This window comes from Festucalex cinctus, chromosome 11 (assembly GCF_051991245.1).
Source record: "Festucalex cinctus isolate MCC-2025b chromosome 11, RoL_Fcin_1.0, whole genome shotgun sequence".
NCBI classification, from domain to species: Eukaryota; Metazoa; Chordata; class Actinopteri; order Syngnathiformes; family Syngnathidae; genus Festucalex; species Festucalex cinctus.
Window position 1 is genome coordinate 2,632,766 of NC_135421.1, and position 22,456 is coordinate 2,655,221.

The window sequence follows — 22,456 nt, forward strand, 5'->3', positions numbered from 1 at the left end:
TGGGACAGATGAATCCCTTGGGGTCAAAGAGTTTGGGTTAGCACGTAGTCTGTCTTAGGATAATGTAACCTCCATGGATGAATTAGTCCTAGGACGCTTTGATCTGCGGGCTAAAACTTCAGGGGGGTTAACCTGTCCTGTTATATTGTGATCATCGTCTTCGTGCATGTCCTCAGTGGCTTCTTCTGTCTGTGTGGCAGCATTTGATACATCTGTAGAACAAAAAAGAATGAAGAATCATGTTAGATCTGTGAAGTTTGGTTGTCTTAGGTGTAGTTTACAGAACAGTCGTGTGCATATTTTTAGCATGGTAGTGTCTTAATACAAATGCATATTATGTAATGCACTGTATATGGATATTACAGACGTAATATTTGACGGTGATCTTATATTCATAGTTTTTGCCCGTTAATAAATAATATAGCTAGTAAGTAATAAGACACGCAAAAATGGTATAGTTGAATCCTCTGGGTCAAAAAGCAATGTTTTAGGATTGTGTGATGAAATGATGAATAAAAGTAAGGATACGACAGGTACATAAATGGTTATATATACACACGGACATATATATTTATACAGTATAACAGTGCCGCATGTATTGGTTTTAAGGAAAGAGTTGAAAAGCAGTGTTCAGAAAAAAGCATAAGACGCACAAAGTACCATTTCACTACATGTAATAAGTTGTCAAGTAGACATGTGAATTAAGTGGTTAAGATAGTGGCTACTGTGCAAGTAAGCTTCAATTGTCTCTAAAAGGTTAGCATATGTGTTCTACATGATATCAATGGCTAGACGTGCTCGTGGAGAAACATTACAAACAGAAAAACACACTAAAGGTGCCTTTAACAAACCTGTTAATAAATGAGAACTTAATACATATATGTATGGCATACTGTATATGATTGAGAAAGTTGTCCTGTTTAGTTTATGTATTGTATACTTACGGAAAAAAGTTGGCAATCTTTGCGTATGGAGATGATTAGAGGGTCTTTATCAAAAGAGAATTTGCTTGTTGATTTGTTCATGTTCTGTAGAAAAGCAAAGGAGTAGAAATAAATACAGTATCATACTTCATAAACATACAAGAAATTTGTAGCTGTATTAACCATTGTTGGTATTTGAAGTGATAATTTAGGAATAGAAGTGTAGTGATTGCAGAATTTATAGAGTGCTTACCTTGTATGACTTTGTAGATGGAAATGTCTTTTGTTGAAAGAGCTCTTTGTTGTCTACTATATATGCAAGGACAAGCATAAGTAGGTGTGGTTATGAAGTACTTGACCATTGAAATAAAGCAGTGGTATCAAATGTATGGACCGTGGTTTGGCTCAGGCCTGCAAAGGGGTTTAATGTGGCACAAGAGATAATCTTGTAAGGTACAAAAAATAATAATAATATAATAGGTATGCCTCTGAGTTTTCACAAATCTAGGTCAAGTCAAGTCATCTTTAGTTATTTTGCGCTTGAATCATCCAATCGGAAATGCTCCATAAAAAATGTATAGAGGGTGCGATTTATTGCAAATTGCACAAGAAATCTCTAAAAATTCATGTTAATGACAAGTCTGATGTGTGTGCAAAGTTTCACGAGTTTTCACACATGTATAGATAAAAAAAAACAAAGCAGCACTTTACTTGGCAACCAATGCATCGCTATAGCAGCAGCGTGCGACAAAATAAAAAACTTTCGATAAATTTGCATCTTAAACATCTTAAGATGAAACACACCAAGTTTGAACACGGTCGGATGAATTTTGTAGGAGGAGTTAAAATATGACCCCTAAAAAAGGCCACAAAAAAAGTCTACAAATCCCATCATAAATCAAAATGGCGGACTTCCTGTTTGGTTTAGCACATGGTTCCAAGAGACTTTTTTGTACATCGTGGGCTCTTATGTATGCCTCTAAATTATCATAGCGCTAGGTGAAACGTACAACCGGGAATGCTTCGTTAAAGAGGAGTTTTTTAGCTCAAAATGTGATGCCCGGCCCCTACGGGACTTCCTGTTGGGTTTAGCACATGGCACCAAGAGACTTTTTTGTACATCGTGGGCTGTTACATTTGTCTCCAAATTTTCGTAGCTCTAGCTGCTTCGTACAACTGGGAATGCTTCATTAAGAAGTAATTTTTTCCTTTGCAAACTGTGCATGCCACGGCAACAGCGTGCGACAAAATAAAAAGCTTTCAATAACTTTTCATCTTCAACATCTTAAGATGAATCACACCAAGTTTGGAGATGATCGGATAAACTCTGTAGGAGGAGTTCGTTAAAATAAGACCCCTATGAAATGGCCCAAAAAATGGCAACACGTTCCAAAGTAAATCAAAATGGCGGACTTCCTGTTCGGTTTAGCATATGGTTCAAAAAGAGTTTTTTGTACCTTGAGGGCTGTTACATATGTCTTCAAATATTGGTAACTCTAGGTGAAATGTACAGCCGGGAATGCTTCATTAAATAAGAATTTTGAAACACAAAATTTGATGCCTCGCCTCTGGCGGACTTCCTGTTAGGTTTAGCATATGGCACCAACAGGCTTTTTTGTAGATCATAGTCTGTTACATATGTGTACCAATTTTCGTAGCTCTAGATTAAACGTACCACCGGCAATGCTTCGTTAAGTAAGAATTTTGAAACTGTAAATTTGATGCCCCGCCACCGTCATATAGTATGTCAAAAATTTTAGATTTTTTACCATGATGTTGTCCCAGGTGTTGAGATGGTACAGCCCAAGTTTGAAGTCAATCGGGTTAACCGTGTAGGAGAAGCGGGCAAAAGTATGACCCCTGTAAATGTGCAAAAATGGGCCAAAATTGGACATTCAAATACTCATACCTCACTTCCTGTCTATTTTAGGGTACACATATCAAAGAGGTTTTTGTTCATCTGGATGTGCTACAGGTGCCACACAATTTTCGTAGCCATAGGACAATCGTAGCGGGACAGGGATCCGTTAAACCTATGTAGGTGGCGCTACAGAGCCATTTTTCTGTTATCATGTATGGCGACTTTAAAATATCAAATTTTTCGCCAGACCCGATCTGCGTGTAAAGTTTGGTGAGTTTTCGTTCATGTTTAGTGCCTCAAAAATGTGGTTGTTTGCGGAAAAGAATAATAACAAAGAAGAAGAAGAAGAATAATAACTAGAGCTGCGAGCAGCTATAAAGGGCCCTCGCAACGCGTGCCACGTTGGGGTATTTGCACGTCGGGGTACTGGCACGTTAGGGTACTGTTTCATAAGAAACCGTCTAAATTGTAAATGTTTTGCCATGCTTTTTGTGTTTGTTCACATTGCTATGGAATGCTTTGTCGAGGTATTCGGCTGATAGGTATGCCTCCCAATATTCACACATCTAGCTGAATCATATAAAAAAAAAATTCTTTGCAAACAATGCATCGCTACAGCAAAGGCGTGCCACGTTGGGGTACTTGCACGTCGGGGTACTGGCACGTTGGGGTACTGTCAAATAGGACAAGGACCATCTAAAATGTTTTTGACAAGCCTTGTGTGTGCAAAGTTTAATCAAAACGCAAAATATGGTGCGCAATTCCCAAAATAAATTCAAAATGGCGGACTTCCTTTTAGGTTTAGCATACGGCTACAGAATACTTTTTGTAGGTCTTAAGCTAATTTAGTTTTAGTTTATTCATTTTTTCCTTTCGGACACATTACAGTTTACATCAATCACATCACATCATTTGCAACATTGACACCCGAAAGAAGGGCTGACGGGTAGAAGCCGAAGCTTATTCGAGACCCGTCCCCATCGACCCATTACTATAACGCATCAATCATATACATTATTTACAATAGTCATTAATTTTTATCGTTATCCATCCCATACTATCCCAGACACTGCTCGCTCAGTTCATCTTGAATGTCCGTGTGTAAATTGTGGCTAGTCCCAATCATTTGGCACTAATAGGTATGCCTCCCAGTTTTCACAAATCTAGGTCAAGTCATCTTTAGTTGTGTATCGCTTGAATCATACAATTGGAAATGCTCCATAAAAATGCATAGAGGGCGCTATTGAGCACAACGTTGGGTTACTTGCACGTCAGGGTACTGGCACGTTGGGGTACTGTTACATGGAACAAGGACCATTTAAAATGTTAGTTTTTTCCATGCCTTGTCTGTGCAAAGTTTAATGAAGAAGGCCAAAAATTATGTATAATTCCCAAATGTCTAGAGGGCGCTATTTATTGCAAATTGCACAATAAATCTCTAAAAATTCATGTTCATGACAAGTCTGATGTGTTTGCAAAGTTTCATGAGTTTTCACACATGTATAGATAAAAAAACAAAGCAGCACTTTACTTGGCAAACAATGCATCGCTATAGCAGCAGCGTGCGACAAAATAAAAAACTTTCGATAACTTTGCATCTTAAACATCTTAAGATGAAACACACCAAGTTTGAAGACGGTCGGATGAACTTTGTACGAGGAGTTCGTTAAAATATGACCCCTGAAAAAGGCCACAAAAAATGGCAACAAATCCCATCGTAAATCAAAATGGCGGACTTCCTGTTTGGTTTAGCACATGGTTCCAAGAGACTTTTTTGTACATCGTGGGCTCTTATGTATGCCTGCAAATTATCATAGCGCTAGGTGAAACGTACAACCGGGAATGCTTCGTTAAAGAGGAGTTTTCTAGCTCAAAATGTGATGCCGGCCCCTGGGGGACTTCCTGTTGGGTTTAGCACATGGCACCAAGAGACTTTTTTGTACATTGTGGGCTGTTACATATGTCTACAAATTTTTGTAGCTCTAGCTGCTTCGTACAACTGGGAATGCTTCATTAAGAAGGATTTTTTTCCTTTGCAAAAAGTGCATGCCACGACAACAGCGTGCGACGAAATAAAGAGCTTTCAATAACTTTTCATCCTCAACATCTTAAGATGAGTCACACCAAGTTTGAAGATGATCGGATAAACTCTGTAGGAGGAGTTCGTTAAAATAAGACCCCTATGAAATGGCCCAAAAAATGGCAACACATTCCAAAGTAAATCAAAATGGCGGACGCCCTGTTAGGTTTAGCATATGGTTCAAAAAGAGTTTTTTGTACCTTGAGGGCTGTTACATATGTCTTCAAATGTTGGTAACTCTAGGTGAAATGTACAGCCGGGAATGCTTAATTAAATAAGAATTTTGAAACACAAAATTTGATGCCTCGCCTCTGGCGGACTTCCTGTTAGGTTTAGCATATGGCACCAACAGGCTTTTTTGTAGATTATAGTCTGTTACATATGTGTACCAATTTTCATAGCTCTAGGTTAAACGTACCACCGGCAATGCTTCGTTAAGTAAGAATTTTGAAACTGTAAATTTGATGCCCCGCCACCGTCATATAGTATGTCAAAAACTTTAGATTTTTTACCATGGTGTTGTCCGAGGTCTTGAGATGGTACATCCCAAGTTTGAAGTCAATCGGGTTAACCGTGTAGGAGAAGCGGGCAAAAGTATGACCCCTGTAAATGTGCAAAAATGGGCCAAAATTGGACATTCAAATACTCATACCTCACTTCCTGTCTATTTTAGGGTACACATATCAAAGAGGTTTTTGTTCATCTGGATGTGCTACAGGTGCCACACAATTTTCGTAGCCATAGGACAATCGTAGCGGGACAGGGATCCGTTAAACCTATGTAGGTGGCGCTACAGAGCCATTTTTCTGTTATCATGTATGGCGACTTTAAAATATCAAATTTTTCGCCAGGCCCGATCTGCGTGTAAAGTTTGGTGAGTTTTCGTTCATGTTTAGTGCCTCAAAAATGTGGTTGTTTGCGGAAAAGAATAATAACAAAGAAAAAGAAGAAGAACTAGAGCTGCGAGCAGCTATAAAGGGCCCTCGCAACCTGGGTCACGTTGGGGTACTTGCACGTCGGGGTACTGGCACGTTGGGGTACTGTCAAATCGGACAAGGACCATCTAAAATGTTTTTGACAAGCTTTGTGAGTGCAAAAGGCCAAAGATGGTGTGCAATTCCCAAAATAAATTCAAAATGGCGGACTTCCTTTTAGGTTTAGCATACGGCTACAGAATACTTTTTGTAGGTCTTAAGCTAATAGGTATGCCTCCCAGTTTTCACAAATCTAGGTCAAGTCATCTTTAGTTGTGTATCGCTTGAATCATACAATTGGAAATGCTCCATAAAAATGCATAGAGGGCGCTATTGAGCACAACGTTGGGTTACTTGCACGTCAGGGTACTGGCACGTTGGGGTACTGTTACATGGAACAAGGACCATTTAAAATGTTAGTTTTTTCCATGCCTTGTTTGTGCAAAGTTTAATGAAAGAGGCCAAAAATTATGTATAATTCCCAAAATAAAATCAAAATAGCGGACTTCCTCTTTGGTTTGGCAAATGGCTAGATAATACTTTTTTGTAGGTATTAGGCTGATAGGGGTCTGTCCTAATTTTCACAAATCTAGCATAATCATACAATCGGAAATGCTTCATAAAAATGTCTAGAGGGCGCTATTTATTGCAAATTGCACAATAAATCTCTAAAAATTCATGTTCATGACAAGTCTGATGTGTTTGCAAAGTTTCATGAGTTTTCACACATGTATAGATAAAAAAACAAAGCAGCACTTTACTTGGCAAACAATGCATCGCTATAGCAGCAGCGTGCGACAAAATAAAAAACTTTCGATAACTTTGCATCTTAAACATCTTAAGATGAAACACACCAAGTTTGAAGACGGTCGGATGAACTTTGTACGAGGAGTTCGTTAAAATATGACCCCTGAAAAAGGCCACAAAAAATGGCAACAAATCCCATCGGAAATCAAAATGGCGGACTTCCTGTTTGGTTTAGCACATGGTTCCAAGAGACTTTTTTGTACATCGTGGGCTCTTATGTATGCCTGCAAATTATCATAGCGCTAGGTGAAACGTACAACCGGGAATGCTTCGTTAAAGAGGAGTTTTCTAGCTCAAAATGTGATGCCGGCCCCTGGGGGACTTCCTGTTGGGTTTAGCACATGGCACCAAGAGACTTTTTTGTACATTGTGGGCTGTTACATATGTCTACAAATTTTTGTAGCTCTAGCTGCTTCGTACAACTGGGAATGCTTCATTAAGAAGGATTTTTTTCCTTTGCAAAAAGTGCATGCCACGACAACAGCGTGCGACGAAATAAAGAGCTTTCAATAACTTTTCATCCTCAACATCTTAAGATGAGTCACACCAAGTTTGAAGATGATCGGATAAACTCTGTAGGAGGAGTTCGTTAAAATAAGACCCCTATGAAATGGCCCAAAAAATGGCAACACATTCCAAAGTAAATCAAAATGGCGGACGCCCTGTTAGGTTTAGCATATGGTTCAAAAAGAGTTTTTTGTACCTTGAGGGCTGTTACATATGTCTTCAAATGTTGGTAACTCTAGGTGAAATGTACAGCCGGGAATGCTTAATTAAATAAGAATTTTGAAACACAAAATTTGATGCCTCGCCTCTGGCGGACTTCCTGTTAGGTTTAGCATATGGCACCAACAGGCTTTTTTGTAGATTATAGTCTGTTACATATGTGTACCAATTTTCATAGCTCTAGGTTAAACGTACCACCGGCAATGCTTCGTTAAGTAAGAATTTTGAAACTGTAAATTTGATGCCCCGCCACCGTCATATAGTATGTCAAAAACTTTAGATTTTTTACCATGGTGTTGTCCGAGGTCTTGAGATGGTACATCCCAAGTTTGAAGTCAATCGGGTTAACCGTGTAGGAGAAGCGGGCAAAAGTATGACCCCTGTAAATGTGCAAAAATGGGCCAAAATTGGACATTCAAATACTCATACCTCACTTCCTGTCTATTTTAGGGTACACATATCAAAGAGGTTTTTGTTCATCTGGATGTGCTACAGGTGCCACACAATTTTCGTAGCCATAGGACAATCGTAGCGGGACAGGGATCCGTTAAACCTATGTAGGTGGCGCTACAGAGCCATTTTTCTGTTATCATGTATGGCGACTTTAAAATATCAAATTTTTCGCCAGGCCCGATCTGCGTGTAAAGTTTGGTGAGTTTTCGTTCATGTTTAGTGCCTCAAAAATGTGGTTGTTTGCGGAAAAGAATAATAACAAAGAAAAAGAAGAAGAACTAGAGCTGCGAGCAGCTATAAAGGGCCCTCGCAACCTGGGTCACGTTGGGGTACTTGCACGTCGGGGTACTGGCACGTTGGGGTACTGTCAAATCGGACAAGGACCATCTAAAATGTTTTTGACAAGCTTTGTGAGTGCAAAAGGCCAAAGATGGTGTGCAATTCCCAAAATAAATTCAAAATGGCGGACTTCCTTTTAGGTTTAGCATACGGCTACAGAATACTTTTTGTAGGTCTTAAGCTAATAGGTATGCCTCCCAGTTTTCACAAATCTAGGTCAAGTCATCTTTAGTTGTGTATCGCTTGAATCATACAATTGGAAATGCTCCATAAAAATGCATAGAGGGCGCTATTGAGCACAACGTTGGGTTACTTGCACGTCAGGGTACTGGCACGTTGGGGTACTGTTACATGGAACAAGGACCATTTAAAATGTTAGTTTTTTCCATGCCTTGTTTGTGCAAAGTTTAATGAAAGAGGCCAAAAATTATGTATAATTCCCAAAATAAAATCAAAATAGCGGACTTCCTCTTTGGTTTGGCAAATGGCTACATAATACTTTTTTGTAGGTATTAGGCTGATAGGGGTCTGTCCTAATTTTCACAAATCTAGCATAATCATACAATCGGAAATGCTTCATAAAAATGTCTAGAGGGCGCTATTTATTGCAAATTGCACAATAAATCTCTAAAAATTCATGTTCATGACAAGTCTGATGTGTTTGCAAAGTTTCATGAGTTTTCACACATGTATAGATAAAAAAACAAAGCAGCACTTTACTTGGCAAACAATGCATCGCTATAGCAGCAGCGTGCGACAAAATAAAAAACTTTCGATAACTTTGCATCTTAAACATCTTAAGATGAAACACACCAAGTTTGAAGACGGTCGGATGAACTTTGTACGAGGAGTTCGTTAAAATATGACCCCTGAAAAAGGCCACAAAAAATGGCAACAAATCCCATCGGAAATCAAAATGGCGGACTTCCTGTTTGGTTTAGCACATGGTTCCAAGAGACTTTTTTGTACATCGTGGGCTCTTATGTATGCCTGCAAATTATCATCGCGCTAGGTGAAACGTACAACCGGGAATGCTTCGTTAAAGAGGAGTTTTCTAGCTCAAAATGTGATGCCCGGCCCCTGGGGGACTTCCTGTTGGGTTTAGCACATGGCACCAAGAGACTTTTTTGTACATTGTGGGCTGTTACATATGTCTACAAATTTTTGTAGCTCTAGCTACTTCGTACAACTGGGAATGCTTCATTAAGAAGGATTTTTTTCCTTTGCAAAAAGTGCATGCCACGACAACAGCGTGCGACGAAATAAAGAGCTTTCAATAACTTTTCATCCTCAACATCTTAAGATGAGTCACACCAAGTTTGAAGATGATCGGATAAACTCTGTAGGAGGAGTTCGTTAAAATAAGACCCCTACGAAATGGCCCAAAAAATGGCAACACATTCCAAAGTAAATCAAAATGGCGGACGTCCTGTTAGGTTTAGCATATGGTTCAAAAAGAGTTTTTTGTACCTCGAGGGCTGTTATATACCTCTACAAATTTTGGTAACTCTAGGTGAAACGTACAGCCGGGTATGCTTTGTTAAAGAGGAGTTTTTTAGCTCAAAATGTGATGCCCGGCCCCTGGGGGACTTCCTGTTGGGTTTAGCACAGGGCACCAGGAGACTTTTTTGTACATCTTGGGCTGTTACATATGTCTACAAATTTTCGTAGCTCTAGCTGCTTCGTACAACTGGCAATGCTTCTTTAAGGATATTTTTTTTCCTTTGCAAACAGTGCATGCCATGACAACAGCGTGCGACGAAATACAAAGCTTTCAATAACTTTTCATCTTCAACATCTTAAGATGAATCACACCAAGTTTGAAGATGATCGGATAAACACTGTAGGAGGAGTTCGTTAAAATAAGACTCCAATGAAATGGCCAAAAAAATGGCAACACGTTCCAAAATAAATCAAAATGGTGGACTTCCTGTTAGGTTTAGCATATGGTTCAAAAAGAGTTTTTTGTAGGTCATAGCCTGTTACATATGTGTACCAATTTTCGTAGCTCTAGATTGAACGTACAACCGGCAATGCCTCGTGAAGTAAGAATTTTTAAACTCTAAATTTGATGCGCCGCCGCCGTCATATAGTATATCAAAAACTTTTCATTTTTCACAATGATGTTGTCCCAGGTGTTGAGATGGTACATCCCAAGTTTGAAGTCAATCGGGTTAACCGTGTAGGAGAAGCGGGCAAAAGTATGACCCCTGTAAATGTGCAAAAATTGGCAAAAATTGGACATTTAAATACTCATACCTCACTTTCTGTCTATTTTAGGGTACACACTTCAAAGAGGTTTTTGTTCATTGGGATGTGCTACAGGTGCCACACAATTTTCATAGCCGTCGGACAATCGTAGCGGGACAGGGATCCGTTTAACCTATGTAGGGGGCGCTAAGGAGCCATTTTTCTGTTATCATGTATGGCGACTTTAAAATATCAAATTTTTCGCCAGGCCTGATGTGCGTGTATAGTTTGGTGAGTTTTCGGTCACGTTTAGTGTCTCAAAAATGCGATTGTTTGCGGAGAAGAATAATAATAAGAACTAGAGCTGCGAGCAGCTATAAAGGGCCCTCGCAACCCGTGCCACGTTGGGGTATTTGCACGTCGGGGTACTGGCACACTAGGGTACTGTTTCATAAGAAACCGTCTAAATTGTAAATGTTTTTGCCATGCTTTTTGTGTTTGTTCACATTGCTATGGAATACTTTGTCTAGGTATTCGGCTGATAGGTATGCCTCCCAATATTCACACATCTAGCTGAATCATATAAAAAAAAAAAAATTCTTTGCAAACAATGCATCGCTACAGCAAAGGCGTGCGACAAAATAAAAAATTTCAATAACTTTTCATCTTAAATATCTTAAGATGAAACGCGCCAAAGAATATATGATGCCTATAAAAGGCCCCAAAAATGGCAACAAATAACAAAGTTAATCAAAATGGCAGACTTCCTGTTTGGTTTAGCATATGGCTTTAGAAACTTTTTTGTAAGTCTTAGGCTGATAGGTATCCAAATTTTTTCACATCTAGCTGAATCATACATTTCCAAAAGCTTCATAAAAATGTCGAGATGGCGCTATTGAGCCATTTATAGAAAATTGCAGAAAAACTCTCTAAAATGTTAATTTTTATGGCAAGTTTGATGTGTGTGCAAAGTTTCATGAGTTTTCGCATGTTTAGACAAAAAAAAAAAAAAGCAGCATTTTACTTACGCTATGGCAACGGCGTGAGACAAAATAAAACACTTTCGATAACTTTGCATCTTAAACATCTTAAGATGAAGCACACTAAGTTTGAAGACAGTCGGATAAATTTTGTAGGAGTTCGTTAAAGTATGACCCCTAAAAAAGGCCACAAAAAATGGCTACAAATCCCAACGTAAATCAAAATGGCGGACTTCCTGTTTGGTTTAGCAGATGGTTCCAAGAGACTTTTTTGTACATCGTGGGCTCTTATGTATGCCTCTAAATTATCATAGCGCTAGGTGAAACGTACAACCGGGAATGCTTCGTTAAGTAAGAATTTTGAAACTGTAAATTTGATGCCTCGCCAGTCATATAGTATGTCAAAAACTTTTGATTTTTTACCATGATGTTGTCCCAGGTGTTGAGATGGTACATCCCAAGTTTGAAGTCAATCGGGTTAACCGTGTAGGGTAAGCGGGCAAAAGTATGACTCCTGTAAATGTGCAAAAATTGGCAAAAATTTGACATTTAAATACTCATACCTCACTTCCTGTCTATTTTAGGGTACACATATCAAAGAGGTTTTTGTTCATCTGGATGTGCTACGGGTGCCACACAATTTTCGTCGCCATAGGACAATCGTAGCGGAACAGGGATCCGTTTAACCATTGTAGGTGGCGCTATGGAGCCATTTTTCTGTTATCATGTATGGCGACTTTAAAATATCAAATTTTTCGCCAGGCCTGATGTGCGTGTAAAGTTTGGTGAGTTTTTGTTCACGTTTAGCGTCTCAAAAATGCGATTGTTTGCGGAGAAGAATAATAATAAGAACTAGAGCTGCGAGCAGCTATAAAGGGCCCTCGCAACCCGTGCCACGTTGGGGTATTTGCACGTCGGGGTACTGGCACACTAGGGTACTGTTTCATAAGAAACCGTCTAAATTGTAAATGTTTTTGCCATGCTTTTTGTGTTTGTTCACATTGCTATGGAATACTTTGTCTAGGTATTCGGCTGATAGGTATGCCTCCCAATATTCACACATCTAGCTGAATCATATAAAAAAAAAAAAATTCTTTGCAAACAATGCATCGCTACAGCAAAGGCGTGCGACAAAATAAAAAATTTCAATAACTTTTCATCTTAAATATCTTAAGATGAAACGCGCCAAAGAATATATGATGCCTATAAAAGGCCCCAAAAATGGCAACAAATAACAAAGTTAATCAAAATGGCAGACTTCCTGTTTGGTTTAGCATATGGCTTTAGAAACTTTTTTGTAAGTCTTAGGCTGATAGGTATCCAAATTTTTTCACATCTAGCTGAATCATACATTTCCAAAAGCTTCATAAAAATGTCGAGATGGCGCTATTGAGCCATTTATAGAAAATTGCAGAAAAACTCTCTAAAATGTTAATTTTTATGGCAAGTTTGATGTGTGTGCAAAGTTTCATGAGTTTTCGCATGTTTAGACAAAAAAAAAAAAAAGCAGCATTTTACTTACGCTATGGCAACGGCGTGAGACAAAATAAAACACTTTCGATAACTTTGCATCTTAAACATCTTAAGATGAAGCACACTAAGTTTGAAGACAGTCGGATAAATTTTGTAGGAGTTCGTTAAAGTATGACCCCTAAAAAAGGCCACAAAAAATGGCTACAAATCCCAACGTAAATCAAAATGGCGGACTTCCTGTTTGGTTTAGCAGATGGTTCCAAGAGACTTTTTTGTACATCGTGGGCTCTTATGTATGCCTCTAAATTATCATAGCGCTAGGTGAAACGTACAACCGGGAATGCTTCGTTAAAGAGGAGTTTTTTAGCTCAAAATGTGATGCCCAGCCCCTACGGGACTTCCTGTTGGGTTTAGCACATGGCACCAAGAGACTTTTTTGTACATCGTGGGCTGTTACATTTGTCTCCAAATTTTCGTAGCTCTAGCTGCTTCGTACAACTGGGAATGCTTCATTAAGAAGGAATTTTTTCCTTTGCAAACTGTGCATGCCACGGCAACAGCGTGCGACGAAATAAAAAGCTTTCAATAACTTTTCATCTTCAACATCTTAAGATGAATCACACCAAGTTTGGAGTGATCGGATAAACTCTGTAGGAGGAGTTCGTTAAAATAAGACCCTATGAAATGGCCCAAAAAATGGCAACACGTTCCAAAGTAAATCAAAATGGCGGACTTCCTGTTCGGTTGAGCATATGGTTCAAAAAGAGTCTTTTGTACCTTGAGGGCTGTTACATATGTCTTCAAATTTTGGTAACTCTAGGTGAAATGTACAGCCGGGAATGCTTCATTAAGTTAGAATTTCGAAACACAAAATTTGATGCCTCGCCTCTGGCGGACTTCCTGTTAGGTTTAGCATATGGCACCAACAGGCTTTTTTGTAGATCATAGTCTGTTACATATGTGTACCAATTTTCGTAGCTCTAGATTAAACGTACCACCGGCAATGCTTCGTTAAGTAAGAATTTTTAAACTGTAAATTTGATACCCCGCCACCGTCATATAGTATGTCAAAAACTTTTGATTTTTTACCATGATGTTGTCCCAGGTGTTGAGATGGTACAGCCCAAGTTTGAAGTCAATCGGGTTAACCGTGTAGGAGAAGCGGGCAAAAGTATGACCCCTGTAAATGTGCAAAAATGGGCCAAAATTGGACATTCAAATACTCATACCTCACTTCCTGTCTATTTTAGGGTACACATATCAAAGAGGTTTTTGTTCATCTGGATGTGCTACAGGTGCCACACAATTTTCATAGCCATAGGACAATCGTAGCGGGACAGGGATCCGTTAAACCTAAGTAGGTGGCGCTACAGAGCCATTTTTCTGTTATCATGTATGGCGACTTTAAAATATCAAATTTTTCGCCAGGCCCGATCTGCGTGTAAAGTTTGGTGAGTTTTCGTTCATGTTTAGTGCCTCAAAAATGTGGTTGTTTGCGGAAAAGAATAATAACAAAGAAAAAGAAGAAGAAGAATAATAAGAATTCCTTCAGGAACAATAGGGACCTCGCAGCGGTCGCTGCTCGGGCCCTAATAATAATAAGAAGAATTCCTACAAAAACAATAGGGCCTCGCAGCGGCACCGCCGCCGCCGCTGCTCGGGCCCTAATAAGAATTCCTTCAGGAACAATAGGGACCTCGCAGCGGTCGCTGCTCGGGCCCTAATAACTAGAGCTGCGAGCAGCTATAAAGGGCCCTCGCAGCCCGGGCCACGTTGGGGTCCTTGCACGTTGGGGTACTTGCACGTTGGGGTACTGGCACGTTGGGGTACTGGCATATTGGAAGCAAAATTTCTTTGAAAATGGCATAATAAACGTTTACATGTAGAATATTTTTTTGCCAGTGTGTGTGTCAAGCTCAACGGGTTTTGGTGATTGTTAAGACCTGCAAAAATCAGCGTCCTTTTTTATTTTTAGGCAATGAGTTGCCCTGATTGGTATTTTTTTGTAAAAGTGTATATACACATCATCGCTCGTTGTACTCATTGCACAATGTTACTTTTATTGTCCAAAGGGGCAATCAAAAATGAATAAAACAAAATGGAAACGTACATACGTTTGGATCGTTGTGAAGCCAGTGAACAATTTGAGTGGTGGAAACTAAAAGAATATTCATAAATGACTTAGTTATCACACTTAGAATGAGTGTACATTTTTTGTACAAAATACCGTATGTGGGGTATTTTTTTTTATTTTTTATATAAGCCTCAAGGGCTAGGTGGCGCTGTATTTATAACTGAATGTTGTCATAGAGATACCTTCAGGCCTTGATTATAAGCATACATGTCAAGTGTGGGATTTTTTTTGGAGCATGTACCGTGGAGTTATTAAGCATATCCTTCATTCACGATATTGCTTTTAATGTCCATAGAGGCTATCAAAAATAAATAAAAATATATATATGTTTGGATAAGTCTGATGCCAGTGAACAATTTGAGTGGTGGAAACTAAAAGAATATTCATAAATGACTTAGTTATCACACTTAGAATGAGTGTACATTTTTTGTACAAAATACCGTATGTTGGGGTATTTTATTTATTTTTTTATATAAGCCTCAAGGGCTAGGTGGCGCTGTATTTATAACTGAATGTTGTCATAGAGATACCTTCAGGCCTTGATTATAAGCATACATGTCAAGTGTGGGATTTTTTTTTGAGCATGTACCGTGGATTTATTAAGCATAGCCTTCATTCACGATATTGCTTTTAATGTCCATAGAGGCTATCAAAAATACATAAAACTAAATAACAAAAATATGTATGTTTGGATAAGTCTGATGCCAGTGAACATTTTGAGTGGTGGAAACTAAAAAAATATTCATAAATGACTTAGTTATCACACTTAGAATGAGTGTACATTTTTTGTACAAAATACCGTAAGTGGGGTATTTTTTTTTCATGCCTCAAGGGCTAGGTGGCGCTGCATATATAACTGAATGTTGTCATAGAGATAACTTCAGGCCTTGACGATAAACATACATGTCAAGTTTGGGATATTTTGGAGCATGTACCGGGGAGTTATCAAGCATATCCTTTTTCATTGCGAAACACAAATTTTGATGCCCCGCCCTCATCATATAGTATTTCGAAAAGTAAAAATTTTTCCCCCTGTCGTTGGCTCAGGTCTTGACATGGTCCAGGTCAAGTCTTAACTCAGTCGGATGAAACGTGTAGGAGAAGTGGGCAAAAGTCTGCCCCCTGTGAATGTGCAAAAATCGTCAAAAATGGGACATTCAAAAATTCGTAGCTCACTTCCTGTTCATTTTAGCATATGGTTACAAGAGACTTTTTTGTAGGTCTTGGGCTCCCTCATACACCTAAAAATATTCGTCGTTCTTGCTTAAACGTACAACCGGGGCTGCTTCGTTAAAAATTTCGAGGGGGCGCTATTGAGTCATTTTTGTAAAAATAGCACAATCAACAATAAAATATTACTCATTTTACCAGGCCAGATGTGTGTGCCAAGTTTCAGGAGTTTCTGAGCATGTTTAGACCCTCAAAACTGGCGTTGTTTTCTTGGCGAACAGTGCTTAGCCACGCCCACAGCAATTCGCGAAAACTCACAAACTTCGTGTTGTGACATCATGAAGGCCGAAACCCTCATCTGAGCAAATATGAGGTAGGTCCAGTTAACGTGTTTGGAGAAAAATGTACAAGAAAATTCGTAAGAAAAAAAATATGCCACTAGGTGGCGCTATCAGTAAGATGAAATATAAGTTCGTAGATGTCTTTAGGGCTGGACTCTCATCAAATGTGTGAAATTTTGAGAAGATAGGATCATCTCTGTCAAGTTCATGCAGCTTTTATTGTCACGAAAAATCTTCCGACTTTGCGTCACCGTAGCGGCCACGCCCTTTGGCGAAAAGTTACAATATTCGGTGTGGGGCATGATCAACATCTTAAGGCTTTTCTGACCAACTTTCAACTGGATCCCTTCAACGAGCTCAGCGCAGTAGATAAAAACATAAAGTATGACATTTATTGTCACCACGAGGTGGCGCTAAATGTATAACTGAATTTTATCATATAGATGTTTTCAGTCCGTGACTATTACGTTGCCTGAGAAGTTTGAGATTTTTTGGAGCTTGAACATGGGAGTTATTAAGCATTTGCTCTTTCTGGACAAATGAAATTTTAAAGACAATATTTGATGCCCCGCCCCCATCATATAGTATTTCGAAAAGGCAAGACTTTTTGCCCAGTTGTTCTCTCAGGTCTTGAGATGATAAATGCCAAGTTTGATGTGAATTGGATGAAAAATGTTTGCAGAGGGGGAAAAAGCATGACCACAGTGAATGTGCCAAAATAGGCCAAAATTGGACATAAAAAAATTCATAGCTCATTTCCTGTACATTTTAGCTACATGGTCCCAATAGACTTTTTTGTGCGTCTCGGGGTGCTACACGTGCCTGCCAATTTTCGTTGCTCTGGCTCAAACGTGCCAGGCTTGGTTTTTATTTTTCTACGCTAGGGGGCGCTATAGAGTCGCGTTGTTATGACGACTTCATAATATAAAATTTTTCGCCGGGCCTGAGGAGTGTGCAAAGTTTGGTGAGTTTTCGTGAATGTTTAGGTACTCAAAAATGCGATCGTTTACGGAGAATAATAATAATAATAATAATAATAATAATAATAATAATAATAATAATTCGAACGAAAAACAATAGGGACCTCGCAGCGGTCGCTGCTCGGGCCCTAATAATAATAATCCGATCGAAAAACAATAGGGACCTCGCAGCGGTCGCTGCTCGGGCCCTAATAATAATCCGATCGAAAAACAATAGGGACCTCGCAGCGGTAGCTGCTCGGGCCCTAATAATAATAATAATAATAATAATAACAATAATAATAATAATTTTTACAAAAACAATAGGGACCTCGCAGCGGTCGCTGCTCGGGCCCTAATAACTAGAGCTGCGAGCAGCTATAAAGGGCCCTCGCAGCCCGGGCCCCGTTGGGGTACTTGCACGTTGGGGAACTTGCACATTGGGGTACTGGCACATTGGAAGCAGAATTTCTTTGAAAATGGCATGATAAACGTGGATTTTTTTATTTTTTTTTTTGCCAGGTGTGATGAGTGTGTCAAGCTCAATGGGTTTTGGTGATTGTTAAGATCTGCAAAAATCAGCGTCTTATTTTTTATTTTTAGGCAATGAGTTGCCCTGATTGGTATTTTTTGTAAAAGTGTATATACACATCATCGCTCGTTGTACTCATTGCACAATGTTACTTTTATTGTCCAAAGGGGCAATCAAAAATGAATAAAACAAAATGGAAATGTACATACGTTTGGATCGGTGTGAAGCCAGTGAACAATTTGAGTGGTGGAAACTAAAAGAATATTCATAAATGACTGAGTTATCACACTTAGAATGAGTGTACATTTTTTGTACAAAATACCGTATGTGGGGTATTTTTTTTTTATTCCTCAAGGGCTAGGTGGCGCTGCATATATAACTGAATGTTGTCACAGAGATAACTTCAGGCCTTGACGATAAACATACATGTCAAGTTTGGAATTTTTTGGAGCATGTACCGGGGAGTTATCAAGCATATCCTTTTTCATTGCGAAACACAAAATTTGATGCCCCGCCCTCATCATATAGTATTTCGAAAAGACAAAATTTTTCCCCCTGTCGTTGGCTCAGGTCTTGACATGGTCCAGGCCAAGTCTTAACTCAGTCGGATGAAACGTGTAGGAGAAGTGGGCAAAAGTCTGCCCCCTGTGAATGTGCAAAAATCGTCAAAAATGGGACATTCAAAAATTCGTAGCTCACTTCCTGTTCATTTTAGCATATGGGTCCAAGAGACTTTTTTGTAGGTCTTGGGCTCCCTCATACACCTAAAAATATTCGTCGTTCTTGCTTAAACGTACAACCGGGGCTGCTTCGTTAAAAACTTCTAGAGGGCGCTATTGAGTAATTTTTGTAAAAATAGCACAATCAACAATAAAATATTGCTCATTTTACCAGGCCAGATGTGTGTGCCAAGTTTCATGAGTTTCTGTGCATGTTTAGACCCTCAAAACTGGCGTTGTTTTCTTGGCGAACAGCGCTTAGCCACGCCCACAGCAATTCGCGAAAACTCACAAACTTCGTGTTGTGACATCATGAAGGCCGAAACCCTCATCTGAGCAAATATGAGGTAGGTCCAGTTGTGTTTGGAGAAAAACGTAGAAGAAAATTCGTAAGAAAAAAAATTGCCACTAGGTGGCGCTATCAGTTAGATGAAATATAAGTCAGTAGATGTCTTTAGGGCTGGACTCTCATCAAATGTGTGAAATTTTGAGAAAATAGGATCATCTCGGTCAAGTTAATGCAGCTTTTATTTTCACGAAAAATCTTCAGACTTAGCGTCACCGTAGCGGCCACGCCCTTTGGCGAAAAGTTACAATATTCGGTGTGGGGCATGATCAACATCTTAAGGCTTTTCTGACCAATTTTCAAATGGATCCCTTCAACGAGCTCAGCACTTTTTTTTTTTTTTTGCCAGGTGTGATGAGTGTGTCAAGCTCAATGGGTTTTGGTGATTGTTAAGATCTGCAAAAATCAGCGTCTTTTTTTTATTTTTAGGCAATGAGTTGCTCTGATTGGTATTTTTCGTAAAAGTATATATACACACATCATCGCTCGTACTCATTGCACAATGTTGCTTTTATTGTCCATAGAGGCGATAAAAAAAATAAATAAAACTAAATAAAAAATACGTATGTTTGGATCGGTCTGATACCAGTGAACATATTGAGTGGTGGAAAGTAAAAGAATATTCATAAATGACTTAGTTATCACACTTACAATGAGTTTACAATTTTTGCAAAAATACCGTAAGTGAGGCATTTTTTTTATGCCTCAAGGACTAGGTGGCGCTGTATTTATAACTGAATTTTGTCATAGAGATACCTTCAGGCCTTGACTCTAAATATACATTTCAAATATGGGATTTTTTGGAGCATGTACCTGGGAGTTATTAAGCATAGCCTTCATTCACGATATTGCTTTTAATGTCCATAGAGGCTATCAAAAATACATAAAACTAAATAACAAAAATATGTATGTTTGGTTAGGTCTGATGCCAGTGAATATTTTGAGTGGTGGAAGGTAAAAGAATATTCCTAAATGACTTAGTTATCACACTTAGAATGAGTTTACATTTTTTGTACAAAATACCGTAAGTGGGGTATTTTTTTTTCATGCCTCAAGGGCTAGGTGGCGCTGCATATATAACTGCATGTTGTCATAGAGATACCTTCAGGCCTTGACGATAAACATACATGTCAAGTTTGGGATTTTTTGGAGCATGTATCGGGGAGTTATTAAGCATATCCTTTTTCAGTGCGAAACACAAATTTTGATGCCCCGCCCTCATCATATAGTATTTCCAAAAGTAAAGATTTTTCCGTCTGTTGTTGGCTCAGGTCTTGGCATCGTCCAGGTCAAGTCATAAGTCAGTCGGATAAAACGTGTAGGAGAAGTGGGCAAAAGTATGCCCTCTGAAAATGTGCAAAAATCGTAAAAAATGGGACATTCAAAAATTCGTAGCTCACTTCCTGTTCATTTTAGCATATGGGTCCAAGAGACTTTTTTGTAGGTCTTTGGCTCCCTCATACACGTAAAAATTTTCGTAGATCTTGCTTAAACGTACAATCGGGGCTGCTTCGTTAAAAAATTCTAGGGGGCGCTATTGAGTCATTTTTGTAAAAATAGCACAATCAACAATAAAATATTGTTCATTTTACCAGGCCAGATGTGTGTGCCAAGTTTCATGAGTTTCTGCGCATGTTTAGACCCTCAAAACTGGCGTTGTTTTCTTGGCGAACAGTGCTTAGCCACGGCCACAGCGATTCGCGAAAACTCACAAACTTCGTGTTGTGACATCATGAAGGCCGAAACCCTCATCTGAGCAAATATGAGGTTGGTCCAGTTAACGTGTTTGGAGAAAAAATTTACAAGAAAATTCGTAAGAAAAAAAATTGCCACTAGGTGGCGCTATCAGTAAGATGAAATATAAGTTCGAAGATGTCTTTAGGGCTGGACTCTCATCAAATGTGTGAAATTTTGAGAAGATAGGATCATCTCGGTCAAGTTAATGCAGCTTTTATTGTCACGAAAAATCTTTAGACTTTGCGGCACCGTAGCGGCCACGCCCTTTGGCGAAAAGTTACAATATTCGGTGTGGGGCATGATCAACATCTTAAAGTTTTTCTGACCAATTTTCAACTGGATCCCTTCAACGAGCTCAGCGCAGTAGCTAAAAACGTAAAGTATGACATTTATTGTTACCACTAGGTGGCGCTATATGTATAACTGAATTTTATCATATAGATGTTTTCAGGCCGTGACTATTACATTGCCTGAGAAGTTTGAGATTTTTTGGAGCTTGAACATGGGAGTTATTAACCATTTGCTCTTTCTGGACAAATGAAATTTTAAAGGCAATATTTGATGCCCCGCCCCCATCATATAGTATTTCGAAAAGGCAAGACTTTTTGCCCAGTTGTTCTCTCACGTCTTGAGATGATAAATGCCAAGTTTGAAGTTAATTGGATGAAAAATGTTTGCAGAGGGGGAAAAAGCATGACCACAGTGAATGTGCCAAAATAGGCCAAAATTGGACATTAAAAAATTCATAGCTCATTTCCTGTACATTTTAGCTACATGGTCCCAATAGACTTTTTTTGTGCAGCTCGGGGTGCTACACGTGCCTGCCAATTTTCGTTGCTCTAGCTCATACGTGCCGGGCTTGGTTTTTATTTTTCTACGCTAGGAGGCGCTATAGAGTCGCGTTGTTATGACGACTTCATAATATCAAATTTTTCGCCGGGCCTGAGGAGTGTGCAAAGTTCGGTGAGTTTTCGTGAATGTTTAGGTCCTAAAAAATGCGATCTTTTACGGAGAATAATAATAATAATAATAATAATAATAATTCGAACGAAAAACAATAGGGACCTCGCAGCGGTCGCTGCTCGGGCCCTAATAATAATAATAATAATAATAATAATAATAATTTTTACAAAAACAATAGGGACCTCGCAGCGGTCGCTGCTCGGGCCCTAATAACTAGAGCTGCGAGCAGCTATAAAGGACCCTCGCAGCCCGGGCCACGTTGGGGTCCTTGCACGTTGGGGTACTTGCACGTTGGGGTACTGGCACGTTGGGGTACTGGCATATTGGAAGCAAAATTTCTTTGAAAATGGCATAATAAACGTTTACATGTAGAATATTTTTTTTGCCAGTGTCTGTCAAGCTCAACGGATTTTGGTGATTGTTGAGACCTGCAAAAATCAGCGTCCTTATTTATTTTTAGGCAATGAGTTGCCCTGATTGGTATTTTTTTGTAAAAGTGTATATACACATCATCGCTCGTTGTACTCATTGCACAATGTTTACTTTTATTGTCCAAAGGGGCAATCAAAAATGAATAAAACAAAATGGAAACGTACATACGTTTGGATCGGTGTGAAGCCAGTGAACAATTTGAGTGGTGGAAACTAAAAGAATATTCATAAATGACTTAGTTATCACACTTAGAATGCGTGTACATTTTTTGTACAAAATACCGTATGTGGGGTATTTTTTTTATTTTTTTTATATAA

General features: G+C 39.0%; 1 protein-coding gene and 1 long non-coding RNA gene across 9 annotated transcripts in view; one reads left to right on the forward strand and one right to left on the reverse strand.

Annotated features, from left to right (window-relative positions):
- Window positions 1-22,456, forward strand: part of rab3gap1 (RAB3 GTPase activating protein subunit 1) — a 506,336-nt gene that overhangs the window by 95,091 nt on the left and 388,789 nt on the right. The window lies entirely within an intron of this gene.
- LOC144030213 (uncharacterized) lies at window positions 104-1,325 on the reverse strand. The gene is made up of 3 exons (XR_013287217.1): window positions 1,177-1,325; window positions 945-1,028; window positions 104-212 (listed from the first exon to the last, which is right to left on the reverse strand). It is a non-coding gene; the product is annotated as an uncharacterized LOC144030213 (long non-coding RNA).